The sequence below is a fragment of the Macaca mulatta genome, chromosome 6, assembly GCF_049350105.2.
Source record: "Macaca mulatta isolate MMU2019108-1 chromosome 6, T2T-MMU8v2.0, whole genome shotgun sequence".
Classification (NCBI taxonomy): domain Eukaryota; kingdom Metazoa; phylum Chordata; class Mammalia; order Primates; family Cercopithecidae; genus Macaca; species Macaca mulatta.
Window position 1 is genome coordinate 100,565,627 of NC_133411.1, and position 18,452 is coordinate 100,584,078.

The following is an 18,452-nucleotide window of genomic DNA, read 5'->3' on the forward strand; positions in this document are numbered from 1 at the left end:
CATATTAAATACAGCTCCTCATCTCCTTCCCATATATTTTATGCTAACAAACTTCTGTAACAGCTGATTCCTTCCATCATCCTCTCTTTTTAGATACACTTTGAGAAATAATATGTCAAACTGGGAGCTTTGACAATCTTGAAATGATATCATAACCTTCAAAATTTCAGCTTCTATCATGAAAATGTTAATAAATAAAAATGTAAAGTTAACCCCATTATAGCTATGCAAACAGAATCCCACAACATGACAGTGTATTTAGAAAAAACATCAAACTGAATGACTATAAACAAACATTTGGATAAATACATCTGCGAATAATTTAGCTCAAAATTATCTTTAGAGGTGTAACAAATTACAAAATCTAGGCCACAGTATATGGTCAAATCATGAGTTTTTCTTATTGGGGAAATGGGGGTTCTTCAAATAGAACAAATTTGTACTTCTTTGATAATTGCTAATTCAAAGATTTCCTTTAAACCAAAATAGCGGCTTGAGACAAATAGCAAAATATATTCTTAAGGCATTATAGTTTCGGTTGACATTTTTCTCTTTCAGAGTTCAAGCTCACATTAAAGTAGCTACTCAAGACTCTGCCTCACACTTTGAATAATTTCCAAAATATAAAATTACTCGTTACTTGGGTAAGAGAGCCATGGATTATGTGTGAATGAGGAATAAGAGAGCTACCTAAAAAATCACCATTTGCTTCTTTGCAAGTCCTTTTTCTGTCACACTAAGTTAGCATTGCATTCAAACAAATGAAAAAAAAACTAAAGACTATCAAGTTAAATTGTAGACTATTTATGGAAAAATAAATTCCTTTAGCTTCCTTTGTAATTCCCTCAAAGATTAACAGTGTGCCACTGTGAGCATCTTGCATAAGCTGATTGAATGGTTTTACCTTTTGTTTTTCCTTCAAGAGAAATGAAATGGATGGATACACAAAAGACAGCATCAAAAAGATACCTCATTTTTCTGGGTATTTAAAACCGTTCTCTGACTAAACTGTTTATATGCCCTCCTCTCCTCTACAGGGGGCAGTTAATCATCACTCAAAAGTTCCCCATTCAGGAATAACTTCAGTATTTGGTGAACATCTTTCTAGACATCTGTAATACTAAGACAAAGAGAAGGAAATGAAATATCTTTTAAAAGTGGGACAATTTCATAGATTCTGGCTTCAATAATAGATAATCAAAGAAAAAAATGAAGTGAAAGAAAAATTGTTGGGAATTCAGAGAAACGTTTCTTCACTATGAGTTGTTAGAATTCCTTGAAAATTCCTCTAAATGTAATTTTTAAAACACCATGAAAGAACTGTAAGTGGCTGAAACATTAGTACTTAAAACAGGATCTCCTGAGAGCTGATTGTAAAAGATGTACTAACATATCATGGTTTTTCCTATCACTGCCCTTTTTCTCCACCCTTGGGTAGTTGGTGTTTGTGTATCTGTGGGTATGTGTAATTACTTTTACACTCTCAGGATTTATAACATTTAACTATGATTTCCGTGATTATTTTATATATATATATATATATATATATATATATATATATATATTTTTTTTTTTTTTTTTTTTTTTTTTGAGACTGAGTCTCGCTCTGTCGCCCAGGCTGGAGTGCAGTGGCGCGAACTCGGCTCACTGTAAGCTCTGCCTCCCGGGTTCCCGCCATTCTCCTGCCTCAGCCTCCCGAGTAGCTGGGACTACAGGCGCCCGCCACCACGCCGGCTAATTTTTTTTTATTTTTAGTAGAGACGGGGTTTCGCCGTGTTAGCCAGGATGGTCTCAATCTCCTGACCTCGTGATCCGCCCGTCTCGGCCTCCCAAAGTGCTGAGATTACAGGCATGAGCCACCGTGCCCGGCCCAATCTTAGATATTTTTATATAGTATTTTACTTTGATTCATCTCTTGCTAATAATTATCATGGATGCCATAATCCCTAGGCTCTTACTTGCTTGAGAATGTTGTCTTTATATTGGATCATATTTTATTGCCCTGGAAATGTTGCCATCCACCCATTGCTATGTAGAAATTGCTGCTTTGAAAAAGTTTAAGACGCACCTGATTTTCCCCCATTCCATGACTTGCTTTGTCAGTTAGGATGCCCATATAATTTTATCCTTAGAGAACAGAAAAACTGTATTAGCATATGTTTTAACATTATTTTGTGTTAAGGTTTTTTCAGATATAAAGGACACTTGCACTATACAGATCAAATCTTTCTTCAGTAAAGTTTTCTTATATGTTAGTTTTTTTGTTCCATTATTTTCTTCAGAAATAGTAATTTTGTGATTCTTGGTTCTCCTTTTTCTCTCTGCTGCATCTATCATCTCTATAGTAATTTTTACATAGTTCTTTTAACCTAATTTGGTTTTTGAGATTTATTTTCTTTGTCTTTATTTCTCAATTCTAGCCTCTATGACTTTGTTTTGAAGAGCATATATTATAATTTTTATTGCCTTTAATGAGGCTTTTATGTTTGTTATGATTTCCAGTTTCTCTTTCATTTCTTTATGAGTTTTCCAGATCAATTTTCATCCGCCACTATTTCGTTGTGTCACTTTTTTGAAGTCTTTTTAGATTGTTTTCTAGAGGCTGTGTTGTCTGTAATTCCTTAGAGACTCTGGAGAACTATTTTTTTTGAATACTTTCTGTGTTTCTCTGTGCCATTCCTCTTCAGATTATGTTCTTCATTTGCCTTTTGTTTATTGTCCCTTTTTCCTTCAGGTTTTATGCATAGGTCAAAGTTGGTTTCTTTTTGCTGATACGGTAAGCAGGATACCTTGTACAGGACAGATTGATTCTTATTTGTTTATTTGTGCTCTGTGGCTTTTTCAAAGAAGCCTGTATGTTTATTCTTATTATCTTCTTCAAAGGCTCTTCTGATTCTTGCATCATGAATATTATGAGGTCAGTGTTGAGAACCTTTAATCTAATGTCCAAATATTTCTTATACATCAAAGGTTTCCTGAAACTCACACCATGGTTTCTTTTTATCTCTTTCCCTGTCTCAGTGCTTGTCTGTCACAGTCCTTCAGTCTCTCCTATAAGGTCTCATCACTTTACATCAACCATTTATGGACTAACTTTTCCTTCCTTCCACCCTCAAGTGACATAGGATGTTTGCGAAAACAGTTTTAGGGCTTATATACACTGGGAATAGAGGAATTCGCAGAAGATCAAATCAATTCTGTAGAAAATACCACATTGCTGTTCTTTTCTGGTTTGGGGAGGTGGAAAGCATATTTCTAAAACAGTATCATTTTTAGTTATTTATTTTGAAATGATTTTATGTTGTTATATGAGGAATTATGTTTCTTTTACTCTCCAATTCAGAAATTGAGCCAGCAATGTTCTTTTCTCCTAATTAGGTTTTAGTTATATCTAGGGGCTCCCTAGGTGCCCATGGCCAGCAATTCTAATATAAATAAAAATGCAGTATCATACTCTGTTCTATTACAATCATCAACTGAGTTAAAGCAGAACCCACTGAGATGTCTACTAAACAGTGAAGGAAACATTTATGAAATGTGTGGTCCCCAGAAAGCACTTTTTACACTAGTTCCAAAACAACCCCAGGTGTTGCAAAGAGGTAAGTTTATATATCACCTTCTTTTTGAAATAATCATTTCCCACACCTTCAGAACTTTTCCCAGCAGCCCTGTCCTGGTTCTAGTCTGCCAGAGATCTTTGGCACTCAAATAAAGTGGGAGGCATCTCCTCAGTGCCTACTCCTCATCAAGAGTGTTTGTAATTGAAGACCAAGACAGATAAAGGACTATTCTTCTGACTAGAACAGGTTTAACTCAAATTGGCTTGAATTATTTTATTTTTTCAAGTATATGTTCCCAGGTATCCTGGCAACATTTCACCCCTATGTTTCCGTGGTGTTTAAACACACAGCAATATCACAATAACATAGAGGTAAAAAGGGGCTTTTAAAACAATTACAACATGGATTGAGCAGACCATAATACTTTCAAGAACCTGGATAAAACTGATAGGATTTGCCCTGTATCTTTCAAATCTTTTTTGTGCTTCCAGAATACAGGGGGGCTCACAGTCAAACACTTCTTTACCTTAAAGTCAGGCTGAACCTGTTCCTTAGGTTATGAAAAGCCAAACCATGGCTTCCATGCTTTATGCTATATTGGGGTCTAAGACATTAGTCTTAAGTTAGGCATAGTTGAACAATTGCAGAACTGTTCATTAATCATCATATAGAGCTATCAAATATATTTGGGCATATAGTTCCTGTGTTTTTTTTTTTTAAGCCCATGAATATCTGAAATATTTATAAAACAAATGGTTTATAGGCCAGGCGCGGTGGCTCACACCTGTAATCCCAGCACTTTGGGAGGCCAAGGCAGGCGGATCACGAGGTCAGGAGATCAAGACCATCCTGGCTAACACAGTGAAACCCTGTCTCTATTAAAAATGCAAAAAATTAGCTGGGTGTGGCGGCGGGCGCCTGTAGTCCCACCTACTTGGGAGGCTGAGGCAGGAGAATGGCATGAACCCGGGAGGCGGAGCTTGCAGTGAGCCGAGATAGCGCCACTGCGCTCCAGCCTGGGCGACTGAGTGAGACTCCATCTCAAAAAACAAAACAAAACAAACAAACAAAAAAACCAAATGGTTTATAGTAGCATGCTGTAAGGTCATTTATTTTTTCCAGCAAATTAATGCACTTTACATATCTGTTTCAACTGAGGACTTAGAATGTCAATAAATATTCTTTCAGGGAAAATATCATTAAAGCTAATATAGAAAATATAAAGCAGAATAGCATTTGACAGACAAACTGTATATAAGTAAAACAAACAAACAAATAAAATTTAACAGACCTCATTTATTTTTGCTCACAGGTAAACTCAGTCCAAGATGCTAATGAGAATTCTAAGCATAAAGCAAGGGAGAACACTTACCTCCCGGACTGACTTAAAAACATAAAGCTTACGTTTGAATTAATTAACATCTGTTATTCAATAATTCAATTCCACAAACATTTACTGTACATATAGTATAAGGCAATGAGTTAGATGCTATGAGATATTAACAGACATACCAGACATGAGTCTGACAGAGTGAACCATCTAGTAATTGGGAGATGAAGCACGTAAACAGGTAACTGCAATGAAAGGCAAGTTGGCAATGCTACAAAATGCACAAACAAAAGGCTAAGACAGCACAGAGACCAGAATATTAACATCTAGCTGAGAGTTACAGAGAAGGCTTCATGTGGGAGTGAACATTTGAGCTGAAACTTAGAGGATGGGAAAGATGGAGCTGGGGCTGGAGATTGGGGAGGAATTCTAGATGAAGGGCGCAGCATGATCAAAGGCATGGAAATGTGAACGTATTAGAGTGTTTGTGAACAAATGGAGCATAGCTTGTCCAAGAGGGAGATGTGTTAGACAGTGGTGGAAAGAAGCAAGTGTTTGAACTTGAAAATGGGCCAGGGCTTATTCATACAAGAATAAGTAGTTTTCAAGTTTTGCTGTACATTCAGAATCACTCTGGGGATCCTATTAAAATTCTAGTTCTCAGGCCCATCCCAAAAATTTGTATGCAGTAAGTCTGAAGGATATTGGTCTGTGCATTTACATTTTCCGTGAGTGCTCTAGATCATTTTGATGTTTGTGGTCCACAGACCAAACTTTAAGAAAAACCCATGTGGGGATTGGAAAGGAATTCTTCAGGATTTAAATTTTATAATTTTAGGTAATGGAAGTTTTCATGTTTTTGCTCAGTGAAAATTCGGTCAGTTTCAGTAACTCTGTTTGAATTTGTTTATGGCATTAAATGTTTTTTATAACATGAAAACAGACAATGAGCTTTTTAAAGAAAACCATATTGATAAAATATAATCATAGAAACGCACATAACACATACACACACCCCTGAACAGTCCAGATTCTAGAAATCTCTATTCTACCAAAAACAGTGTTCAGAAAATGAAGCATGCAAGTCTAAAACTTCTGTAGTTTGAAATGTTGGTATTCAGAAGCAGGGTGAGACATCAAATGCTTTGCACATCAGTAGGTCTGGTAGAAAAGAAATTTAAATAAGAGATGAACTATGCTGTGGGGCAGTAAGGAGGACTTACATGTAGCTGACCTGTCAGTGTTAAGTTGAAAAGGGGTGTGCTCATGCTTGCATAAACCTCCATGCTACTTTTACTAATTAACACGTGTAAAAATATTAGGAAAATTTTCAGTAGGGTAATGACTTTCTTTACCTGTTTATAATTTATTTTTCTTCTAAGCTTTTTTAATGGTGGCTAGAATCCTGCAGTAGACATCACATTCTTGATTTTTTTTTTGACAGCATTGCCACATTTCCATCCTTTTGGTGTTTCTTAATTTCAAACTCTGCATTTTGACAGCTCAACCCTGTTGATTAATGTCTTCTAGGAACCCCTATATGGCCTGCCTGTTAGTGATCTAATTTTGTGCTGGAATGCCTGGGCTGGTATGTTGAACCGATTCACCACCCAGGTGGCTACATTTGGACTAAATGAGCTGTGAAGGGTTTCATCTTTGCCCATCACAGTCTTCCTTCGCGGAGCCCCACAGTATGCAGCCACTGCTTCGACATGATTTGTCACAAGCCATCAATAGAAAATAAATTATTGCCATTCTCACTTGTCAATGGGCTTGTCTTCACTTCAGCTGGCCTAATGATTGGAAGCTCAAAGGGAACATTTCCCATCTTTGCGGAGCATGATTATGACCGAATGCACTGCTCCCCTATGCATCTTGGCCAGTAAAAACACGTAGGGAAAGCAAATTAATTGGCTGTTTTGCGCCAGTGATTAGAACATTACACTGAAGTCTGCAGCAGAAACTGGTATTAGGCAAGCAAGATTAGGTCGGTTCTGAGTTTTATTTGCTTAGTGCAACATGATTAGCAACTGCTTCATTCAAGGCTAGTGTACTTGCTGCTGCAGTAGAAAATCCTTATAACATAATGATGCTGCTTACTTTTAAGCTGATAAGCATGTTCCAGGCAGAAATCAAAATCTCTTTGGGAAGGAAGCAAATGAGGAAATGTAACAGAGAACTCATCAAATGGCTTTAGAGTCATTCTTATGTCTGGTACTTTTGAAAATTACATTCTTAGGAAACTGGCTCTGCAAGCTATATTTGCAGAATGTAGAGGTGGTAATTGTGTCAGTTCAGGAGACAAAGAATAAAAGGACCCAAGGAGCAATAAGAAGTAGAAGGTGACACCTTTCAATGAACTAACTAAAAATGAGCTTGCTTTAAAAGAAACATAAAATTCTTTTTTTTACAAACTACAGAAAGAGCTAGAAGAGCAAAAGATACCACGGCATCAAGTCAGACCTCATAATTAAATACAGAGATGCAATAGATCAAAGAAGAAACTGTATTAAAAAATTAGGTCTAGGGTGTGGGTTTAGTTTCCCTGTTAACAGCTTTGCCTGGAGTATAATGACAAGAGGCTTTATCTAACAGAATAATAAACAAAGATGTAGTGTACAAGTAAAAGAATGCCTGACACTTTAATTATTTTAAACATGATAGTGTTTTAGATTTTGGTCATGTCTCCAAAGCTAAGCAATTTTTATTATTGCCCCATCTTGTCTACCACTACCCAGGAATAAGAGAGACAAAAATACTAGCAACAAAGATCAAAATCTGAGTTCCTGGCTTCCATTTTCTCTGGCCTTCTCAGTGGGTTATTTTTCCATCTTTTTGTCTGTTCTTTAGCCTAGAGATGTCTCAAGAACACAACTAAAACTTCAGATGATGTACAGTTTAGAAACACTAACAGTGTAGTTTCATGTTCATTTAATTTAGCTTGGGTTTCACCTATGACACAAAGAATGACACCTGTGGTTTAAGAACACTAAACTGCCCCTTCTTGGTACCAGTAACTCAAATGCATGGAAGTTTCTCCACATGTTATAGACATTTTGGTTTACAAACTCTTTGTGGTTTTATTCCTCTCCCCTTCATATGAATTACTATCTTCTGGTATTTAGAAACATAGGGTTATTAGGCTCCCAAGTCACCCCTTTGGTGTCTGGATTAAGGTCTCAGGTTATCACGCTGATTCCTTCCTTCACATGGTTAGTGTTCCTTGCTCTAGGAAGGCTTCCCTGAACAATGCCTTATTTGCCCCCATCCTGAACTGTATTTCCAGCTTCCTCTATTGAAGCACACTAGATCTTTTACTTCTCCTTCACATTCTTGTCTTAGATTATTAAAGTAAGATCTATCTTCTGTATACTTTGTCCACTATCTTGAGTCCTACCTGCAATTCATTTTTTCTCTTATCTTTGTATTTTGCCCTTTTTTTTTGTAGTTTGCAGACCCTGTTCCCTACTGGATATTATCTGCATCTGATCATATTGGATCCAAGTGAAGATTCTTCATTTTATTTAACTCCAGGATCATCATATTTTCTTACAAAGCATATCCTGAACTATGTTCTCAGATATAACTAGGTATTTTATACATATGTACCTGAATACAAATTGATGCCTTTTAGAAATTATGTGCCCATACCTGAATAAACACTGGCAAGTTAAGTGAGACATTATCTGATATATATGAATACATGATGTTACTCTTCATTAATACATAGGTGGAATTTGCTAGCCAATGGCTGCCTTAATCTATGCTATTTATTCAATGATTGCTATTAATATTAAAACTATTGTATGATTTCAACATATACTTGTGATACTTAATATTTATTAGATAGTGAGGATTTATACGATAAACATTTGTCCCCCATGGATTTGTGCCTGAAAGAAGAAATATTTTAAATGCAAAGTAACCTCGTGTTTCTCAAACTTTTCCCAAACAAATAAGTGAAACGATCGAATTCTTCAAAGTGAAAATAAACACTCTTGTTTCATACAGTTTTGTTTATATATTGCCCATAATTAGATTTATGGAAAGAGTTCAATGTCAAGACTGGAAAATGGAGTCTTACGGAGCCACTGTATCAAGGTTTTACAACATACATGTGAACATTTAGGAGACAACTTCATCAAGAAACATGAAGAGTCTGAGATTTTTCCCTTGCTTTTAAGCTAACCAGATAGCCTGCTAAGATTTAATAAATGCCAGCAGAAGACATAAGGCTATCAGGAGAGAGGCAAAGACCTTAATTACTCATGGCACTGTGGGCAACATAAGCTTCACATTTACGTTGGATACCCTTAGTCACCCCACTCCCAAGTCTCACAGGAGGAATGCAGAGTGGCCCAAGTGGATACTGCATGTACAGTGAATTTGTGTCACGGCTAAGGAAACTCAGTTTGGGAACCCCAATCTTATTAGGGGGCTACTAGCAAACCAGCCCGACCTTTGCCCAGGAAGGAGTCATTATCTTTATTATCCCATTAGAGAAATAAATCTGCTTTCTGCCCTGAGGGACTCAATATCTTGAGGCTGTCTGCTATGCAAAGCTCTTTGAACAGATAGTCTGGGACAAAAGCCACCACAAGACATGTAAAAATGCCATGGAGAACTACCATCTTAACAAAGTTTTAAATAATATGAATCATATTAATTATTAAGAGTACTTATATGATCCAGATTACTGTGTAAAATATGTTATGTACATTATCTCATTTAATTCTATCAATAGCTCTATGAAATAGGTAATATTATCCCATTTCATAGATAAGGAAATTGAGGCACTCTAAGATACGTAACTTGACCAAAGACTTAGGATTGTAACTCCTGTTTGTTTGACTCTTGGGTGTTTCACAGGCTCTCTCCCCACAAAAGACTTTTTCTCTGGTGTTCTCCATCTCAATCAATGACAGCATTCATCCAGTGGCCACAGGAGAAATTTGGGCATCATAATTTTCCTTTTTTTCTGGTTTCATAAACCTCCAAGTCCTATTGATATTTTCTAGTATATAATAAATATATCTTGAATGAGTACTTTCTGTTGGTAATATAAGTTAGACTACCATTATCTCTGGCTAGAATGGCTGCAATAGTGACTTCCAAATTGATATTGCAGTCTCCTATTCCACCCTCCTAATACTACCTCTTTTAGCTAGAATCAGCTCTCTACAAAGCAATCTGATGACGTTATTTCCCTATCTAAAACCTTTCAATGATTCTCCATTTATTTATCCTCAGGTTAAATATAAATTCCTTGAACAGCCCACAGAAGACCTTTATGATGGGGCCCAGACTCATCTTTTATCTACTTAGCCCTTCGACTTTGACTTCCCACCATAAACAACATTGTTTATGTCTGGGAAAGTCACATTCTCACTCACCTTGAGTGATACAGGTGCTGTTTTCTACTTTGGAATATTATTTCCATCTTCACCTTCACTTCTCTGCCCCTTCCCTCCAGCCTGGCCTGGCCAACTGCTATTAAGATGTCATTCCCACTGTGAAGTTTGCTGTTGCTCCTAATCTGCATGGAGTGCCCTTTCTCTTGTTCCAGGAAGCACCTGTACTTCTCTGATCATGGCACGTAACATGCTGGACTGTAACTGCTTTGTTATCTGTCCATGCATACTACTTTCAACTCCAGGATGATAGGAACTGTGTCTTATTTACCATTTTATTTAAAATGCCAAAGTACCTAGCACACATCACATACACAATGACTTATTTTTATTTTTAATTTTTAGAGATGGAGTCTTGCTAGATTGGCCAGCTGGTCTCAAACTCCTGGCCTCAAGGGATCTACCTGCATCAGCCTCCCAAAATGCTAGGATTACAGGCATGAATCACTGCACCCGGCCCTGGATAATTTTTAAATTAGTACATGGGTATACACGTAAATGAGTAAATGAGTAGACAGAAAATATTTCCTATATTTTCCCTGCAATTAGTGTGCTGCATGGAAAAGAGGATCTCTATAAAAATCATACCCTTCCCTCCTATATCAAGTAATTGGAAAAATATTTATTTGAAAGGAAATAAAAATAAAACCCTCGAAAAAATAACCAAAAGGAACCCCTTTTAAATAGACTTATTCATTGAGGCAAACCAATTATATAAGAGAAGTTTCTTTTCATTTTACCCTTGTCTCACTTCAACATCCTCTCCTGATGGTAGCATCACCCTTCCCTTCCCCCAATACCTGAAGTGTTCGGCTGACTTTAGTTGCTCTGAGCCCTCCACTCTAGTGGCCCTAGGGCTTGTATTCTCTGGGAAACTCCTCTGGTCCTGAGCCATCTTTATTCTTGCCTCAATCAAACCAAATTTCTTCCTACCCTCCTTGCAAATATAACCCTGTCTGATGTCTTAATGGCTCCTCATGGCTTAAGAAATTATTTTAGCATTTTAGAAGTTAAAATGCCTCAATTCAGTTGAAAGGTAGATAATAGTAAGTACTTGAGTAACTGTGACCAGTTACTGAACTTTAAGACACCCTTCAAATCATATTTTCCAGGCAAACTCTTTTCTTTACATTCATGTGAGGGCCTAGCCTGAGTTTTGAGAAAAAAACAACCAACAAACAAACAGCAAAACAAAATAAGAAAAAAAAAAAAAAAAAACCACCACTGAAATATTTTGAATATACACATGAAATTCAATATTTGGTCAAGATGAGGATAATCTAAATCAAAATATTAAAGTGACATTAACTTGTTTCCTATTTATATTCATTAATGAAATACAGCAGCCAAGTTTTTTAAAAAGACAAGAGAAAAGTGAAAGTTTCAGAGGGGTGGCTTTGGAAGTTGACAGCACTAGGTGACAAGTGTTCAGGGGATCAGACAACAAGAGGGAATGATGGTGAAGAAAAGGAAAAGAAGGCTCAAAAATGGCAATCAAGAGAAGATAAAGGCAGAAAATAAATCTGAATCTATTACCAAAGGAAAGCAGAAGCTAATGAAAGTGGTAAAAATAAAAGATGGACCAAGTGTGCATAATGCAGAAATGTCCATCTGGCAGGTACATTGCGCATAGGCCAGAGGAGAAACCAACATGAGAAACACATCAGGACAAAGAAAAGGCCGGTGGTTGGGAATGGAGAAAAGGGATTCAACGGAATAAAAATTTGGCCTTAGGCTTAGTGTGGGAGTTGTGAAGAGTCAAATACATTTTTTTTCAAATTGATAAGTTCGAATATTGACAAACAATGTAGAAATATGGTTTTGTTTGGAGATAAATATGAGGTGAAGATGGAAAGAAAGATTGAGGAATAAAAGTCTGTTCTCTTTTATTACTGAAAATCTCATTTGCCTAAGTAGTCTACTTGCTTTCTGTGCTTCTCTCTTCCGATTTTCCCTTTTTAATCTTAATCTAACTTGGCCTTGCTGAGACTTAAACTGGTGAATGGTTCTTCTTTCCTGAAAAGCTTTCCTCGCTTGATTCCTCACACTCTTCTCTCCTGGTTGCCCTTCTACTCTTAGCTCCTCCTCCATCTGTCTCTAGCCCTCTCCTCTTAACACTATAAACCCATCCTTGGCCATCTCATAACCTCACATCTCATAAACCCCTAAGCATCCCTAAGGACTCTCGTGACCCAGACTTCCCTGATAAGCTCTGAATCCATATTTGTTATTCTAGACAGTTTCATCACTATGATCTCCTGGCACTTCAATCTCCAGACTAGTACTCATTATCTCACTGTCCACTTCCTGTTCCTGATGGTCCCATGCCGGGTTCCTCTAGTATGATTTTGGTGTGTCTAGGAAAGATAACCCAACTCATCCCATAAAAAAAGAGGCTCTCTCCCAACGTGCTTTCTTTAGGCTGGTACAATACCCCCAACACATCACCTTAACATTATTGTTAGTTTGGAACTATAGATGAGCTGGTTTATTTGGCCCTAAGTAAGTATTGGTTCTCTCCAGTTGGAGAGACAAGAAAGCAGGGTAAGAATATGGTAAAGCAGTGTAAATGAATATGGTAAAGGAAGATCACTGTGGAAGTAAATGGAAGGGATTTGGCCTGAATCTGAAAATTCAGTTTGGGACTCTTTAGGGGTGAAGGGGGTAGTAGTGGGAATAGAGACGAGAAAAATTTGTACGCTGAGAGAAACATTGGTGGGAGGCTGTTCCATTCAGATGGAGTGGAAGGTAGGTTTAATTGCTGCTATTGGGCTTTTTTACCTGATTTTTAACAGGAGGAATCCAGGAGGAATAAAGGGATTAGCCTGTGATAAGAGGGGATAAAAGGCAAGGATTACGTGGTCCTGGGGGACCCAGGGCTCCTGTTCATACTAAAGGGCTTGGTCTATCCTGAACAGGTTAACATCAACACCACTACGACCATATTTGGGGAGGAGAGCCATTTTTCTCCGTCTTCTCTCTTCCCCCACATAGAAAAGATTCACAAGAATTATCTCTAAGAACTTCTCAATGCAGCAGTATTAGACTAGACAAGCCACAAAGGAACAGGAAATAGCTTCCTAATTTTTTTTCACATATTTAATTCTCTACCGTTGCCCTTTATTTGGTGATAGTTTAGGAAAACTGAAAAGTACAGAAACAGATTAGATGAAAATCCATATTTAATCCTCCAGTTGTCAAATTTCCATGAATCTATGTTAATTAAATAACTTGAATCAGGTCCTCATTTACACATTTACTCCTTAATTATTGTGATTATCTTGACTTTAAAATTCTGCATCAACTGGAAATGAGTCCCACAAAACAAAAAATATTATGACATATCCATGTTGACATAAGAGGAAAATACGAACATTTCAAAGGAGTTTTTTCTCTTTTACTATGTATACATGTAGGAGGTTGAGTATGAAGTAACTATTCAAACATTTCAGAACTCGAGTATCTTGATAACCAAAGGAAGCATTTAAAAATTTAAATTATTCATATCTTTCATTTTCTATCTGGTGAGTGTAGACACCATTTTCAAATGCCTTACATGTCATTTAAAAAAACTTTCCTTAAAATGGAAATAAATAGCATAGTGAAAAAACTTAGCAAGAGAATAAAAGACTTTTACTCTTACAAATATACATTCTCAGTGGTATCTGATTTCACATCTTTTGCTTCCATTACAGCTGAGCAGAGCCCCATAAATGAGAAGCCACGAAGACTTGAGGTTATACAGTGATCCACAGTTGCCACAGAACTGAGCAGTGAGTGAAACCCTGGTGTCACACATGCGATTTCATCATGGGCTGAACTCCTGGTCCACTGAGCAGCATATTTAGTCATACATACCCATACTGTAGATAGCCCTATATTTTGAAATGACAGTCTTGATTTAAGTTTTGCTTTCTGAAAACGTACTTCAAAGATAGAGAATTATTAGACCAGGGCAGAGAAGATAGAAGTATAGTCCAGGAAGAACACTTTTGTTATTCATATATTTATATCAGTGTTTTTTAAAAAGGGACACACAAATAATATTATAGAGATTTAATGTGCAGTAGTGAGAACATAAGAACTATTTGGGACTGAGAAGTATATAATACTAAGGGATTGTGTGAATAATACTTAGATTCACTTATAAAGTGATACGTTTTTTATCAAAATAAGAAGGTGGGGATGCTGCAAACGTCTCATTGTTGGGCCTTCTTATAACTCTTGGGTATATTGCCCAACAGTATTACAATCATAAAGCTCATTGAGTCAAGGTAATGAAACTCAGGGAACATTGAATATATGCAATGTTTGTTTACAAAATCATCATGTGATAGAATAACAATAAAACACAAACATGTAGGTATTCTAAAAATGAAACACCATTAGTAACTCCAAAGTTAGTAAAGGATGTGGGCTTACCAAGAAAGCCATATAATTATATTTATATCTCAGTTTCACATCAAAAAGCAAATATTGGAGCAGTAATGACACTCCTTAGAAATGACTTGAATGAATGCTTCTGGAATCCTAAACTTCTTATAGTTTCCCAAGCTCAAATGCTGTTTCATACCTTTTGCTCATGCTTTTCTTCCCTGTGCCTTGAACACCTTAGCTTCTGTTTTTACCTAATTCCTTCTCGTCCATCTAGACTGAATTCTAACCAATTTATTTTTGGAAAGTCTTGACTGACTTCACAGGCTGGGTTAGGGATGCCTCTCCATCCAAAAGCATTCCAAGCATATTTCCAATCATGATAGTTCAAAGGATTTGCCGCACTGTAAGTGATGTGAGGGCAAAGAATGTGTATACCTTTTTATCTTTTATTTCCCTGCTTTGGAAGAGTGTTTGTCACTTAGTGGGTATCCAAGGAAAGACTGTTGAACTAAACCAAACTGCAGCAGCAAACATTCCAAAAGTGTGAGGAAAAGGGAGATTGCCAACATACCATAGAGTTGATTTCATGCTATGATTAAATTGGAGGGCCTTGTCCATGAACTTACTCCATGTATCCTGCCTCTACCCTCTAATTTATGCTCCTTCCTCCTCACTGCATATTTCTTCCCAATGTCACCTGCTAACATCGTACTTATCTGCTTCCAGATCTCCATCAAATTTCTTGTTCTCCATGAATGTATTTTCCAACTGGATACTATTCCTCTGCTCTTAACCTATAGATTTTTTTTTCGTTCCTTCCTATGACATTTACCTTATTCAGCTTTGGGGTCTTATTATTTGTATGCTTATCTCCTCTCTATCTTTGTGCTTTTGCACTGGCTATGGCTAAGCTTTATGCATATTAAATATTCCATAAATAGCTCATAAAGGTCCCCAAACTTTTTGGCACTAGGGACTGGTTTTGTAGAAGACAGTTTTTCCACAGATGGGGGCAGGGAGGAGAGACAGTTTTGGAAGGATTCAAGGGCATTACATTTATTGGCACTTTATTTCTATTATTATTACATTGTAATATATAATGTATATACATGTATATATTATTACGTGTAATATATACAATGACAGATCATCAAACATTAGATTCTTATAGGGAGTGTGCAATCTAGATCCCTCGCATGCACAGTACACAATAGGGTTCACATTCCTATGATAATCTAATGTTGCCGCTGATCTGACAGGAGGTGCAGCTCAGCTTCACTCACTTGCCCACCACTCATCTCCTGCTGTGCAGCCTGGTCCCCGACAGTCCATGGACCAGTACCATCTGTGGTCTGGGGGTTGGAGACCCCTGAGCTATATGAACAGATTATAAAAAATATATCCCATGTTCACAATATTTAAATACAGTTATGTACTGCTTAACAATGAGGATACGATCTAAGAAATGCATTGTTAGGCAACTTCATCAATGAACATCAAATAGAGTGGACTTACACAAACCTAGGTGGTAGAGCCTACTACACACCTAGGCTATATAGTATAGCGTGTTGCTCCCAGGCTACAAATCTGCACAGCAAGTTACTGTACTAGAATACTATAGGTCATTATAACACACTGGTACTTGTGTGTCTAAACATATCTATACATAGAAAAGGAGTAAAAATACCATATGAAAGACAATGGTGCACCTTTACAGGGCACTTACCATGAATAGGGCTTGCAGGACTAGAAGTTGCACTGGTGAGCCAGTGAGTGAGTGATGAATGAATGTAATGGCCTAGGACATTACCGTACGCTACTGTAGAACTTACAAACACTCCACACTTAGGCTACACTACATTTATTAAAACTAGTTTTTTCAATAATAAATTAACCTTAGCTTACTGTATTTCTTTACCTTTATAAATGTTTACATTGTTAAACTTTTGACTCTTGTGATAGCATTTAGCTTAAAACGCAAATACATTGTATAGCTGTGCAAAACATTCTTTCTCCATATCCTTATTCTATAAGCTTTTTTCCTATTTTAAAAACATTTTATTTTTTATTTCTGAAATTTTTTTGTTAAAAACTAAGATTGAAACACACACATTATCTGAAGCCAACATAGGGTCAGAATCATCAGTGTCACAGTCTTCCACTTCTACGTCTTACCCCACTGGAAGTCTTTTGGGGCAATAACACACATGGGGCTGTCATCTCCCGTGACAATGCTGCCTTCTACAGTATCTCCTGAAGGACTCACCTGAGGCTGTTTTACAGTTAACATTATTTTAATAAGTAGAAGGATTACACTATAACAATAAAAGTATACAGAAGGAAATATATAAACCAGTAACATAGTCATTTGTTAATATTATCAAGTATTATTTACTATACATAATTTTATGTGCTATACTGCACTTTTATATGACAGGCAGCACAGATTTGTTTATACCAGCATCAACACAAACATGTGAATAAGGTGTTGCACTACCACTTTACGGCAGCTATGATATCACTAGGCAATAGGAGTTTTTCAGCTCCATTATAATCTTATGGATTATATAAACAGCATATATAAACTTATATGCTGTTCATTGTTTACTGAAACATCATTATGCTGCAAATGACTATATAGAGACAATTAACTAAACAAATGCTGTGAATCCTGATTCAGATTCCATACATTAAGAATTTGTGATAAAACACTTGATCTGGTTCTTTTATACATTCCATGTACATGGTGAGCCAATTTAAGAGGATAAACTGCACTAAAGGTCTTAGACCTATTTTATTATGGGACTGAAAACTACTAATATTAACCTATTTTAGCCATCACAGCAGACTTGGAAACATGTATGCATTAGGATGACCTAGAGTTTAGACTCCTCAGTAACCACTGATTCTTATTTGTGATGTTTTACATGTCCCTTCAAATTTGATTGTTTCTCTAATTTTGTAATAGAAACATTCAAGCCAGGTTGTCAGAATTCTTATCATTCATTTTCTCTCTTCCAAGAGTGTTAAGTGTTGCATTTCATTTTCATCAAAAGAGGATGCTAGTCCTCCACAGACTACCAGGTGTGACTCTAAGAATCCCTCTTTGTGGCCTCAGGGGTAGAGCCTGCCAGGATTCCAGAAAGAGCTGGAGTTAGGGTGACCAGGAGCAGGAAGCGGCCAACTTTCATCCGCCTCTAGGAGCTGCCCCTTGACAAGTCATTCCTGTTCAATCCACAAAACTTTACAGACTCCAAGTAAATGATGTGTATTTCTACGGTGTCCTTACAGATGGCTACAAGTTCCACCAAACCATGCCTGTGAAGGTTACTTCTGTAAAATCAGACATGGCCAATATATGCATCTGGACCCTCCTTCAGCTGTCCAAGGTCAAGAGGTCCTCAGCCAAGACAATTACAAGATATGGTCTCCTGAGTCTGAGTCTTCACAGGAACCTGCCCCAAGAGGCAAGAATGAGGGGATGCTTTGTGAGGAATTTCCTGAAAATCAAGGAGTAAGACCCAGAGGACAGGGGCAGTCTCTGCTCATTCTCCAGCCATGAGTCCACTCGGTCACAAAACAGGCCTGAACTCATTTCCTTTGCTGCCTGAGCTTTCAAGATTTCAAGATCATGGAAAACCTAAGTAGTCCCTGGGAATGAGGCATTTATGTCCTTATTCTTTGGTAAGTTCCTATTATTGAAGGAACAAATACAGAGGTCTCTGTCCTTATCTCCCTCCCCAAAGAACCTTGTCTTTTCTTTGGTGAAATCTA

The 18,452-nt window shown here is 37.1% G+C and overlaps 1 protein-coding gene and 1 long non-coding RNA gene across 9 annotated transcripts in view; one reads left to right on the plus strand and one right to left on the minus strand.

Moving 5' to 3' along the window:
- Positions 1 to 18,452, plus strand: part of LOC106998853 (uncharacterized) — a 118,623-nt gene that overhangs the window by 91,614 nt on the left and 8,557 nt on the right. The window contains exon 4 of the long non-coding RNA XR_003730729.2: positions 13,997 to 14,074. This is a non-coding gene — a long non-coding RNA (uncharacterized LOC106998853). The remainder of the gene's footprint in view (positions 1 to 13,996; positions 14,075 to 18,452) is intronic.
- KIAA0825 overlaps positions 1 to 18,452 on the minus strand; it is a 473,908-nt gene that overhangs the window by 50,408 nt on the left and 405,048 nt on the right. The window lies entirely within an intron of this gene.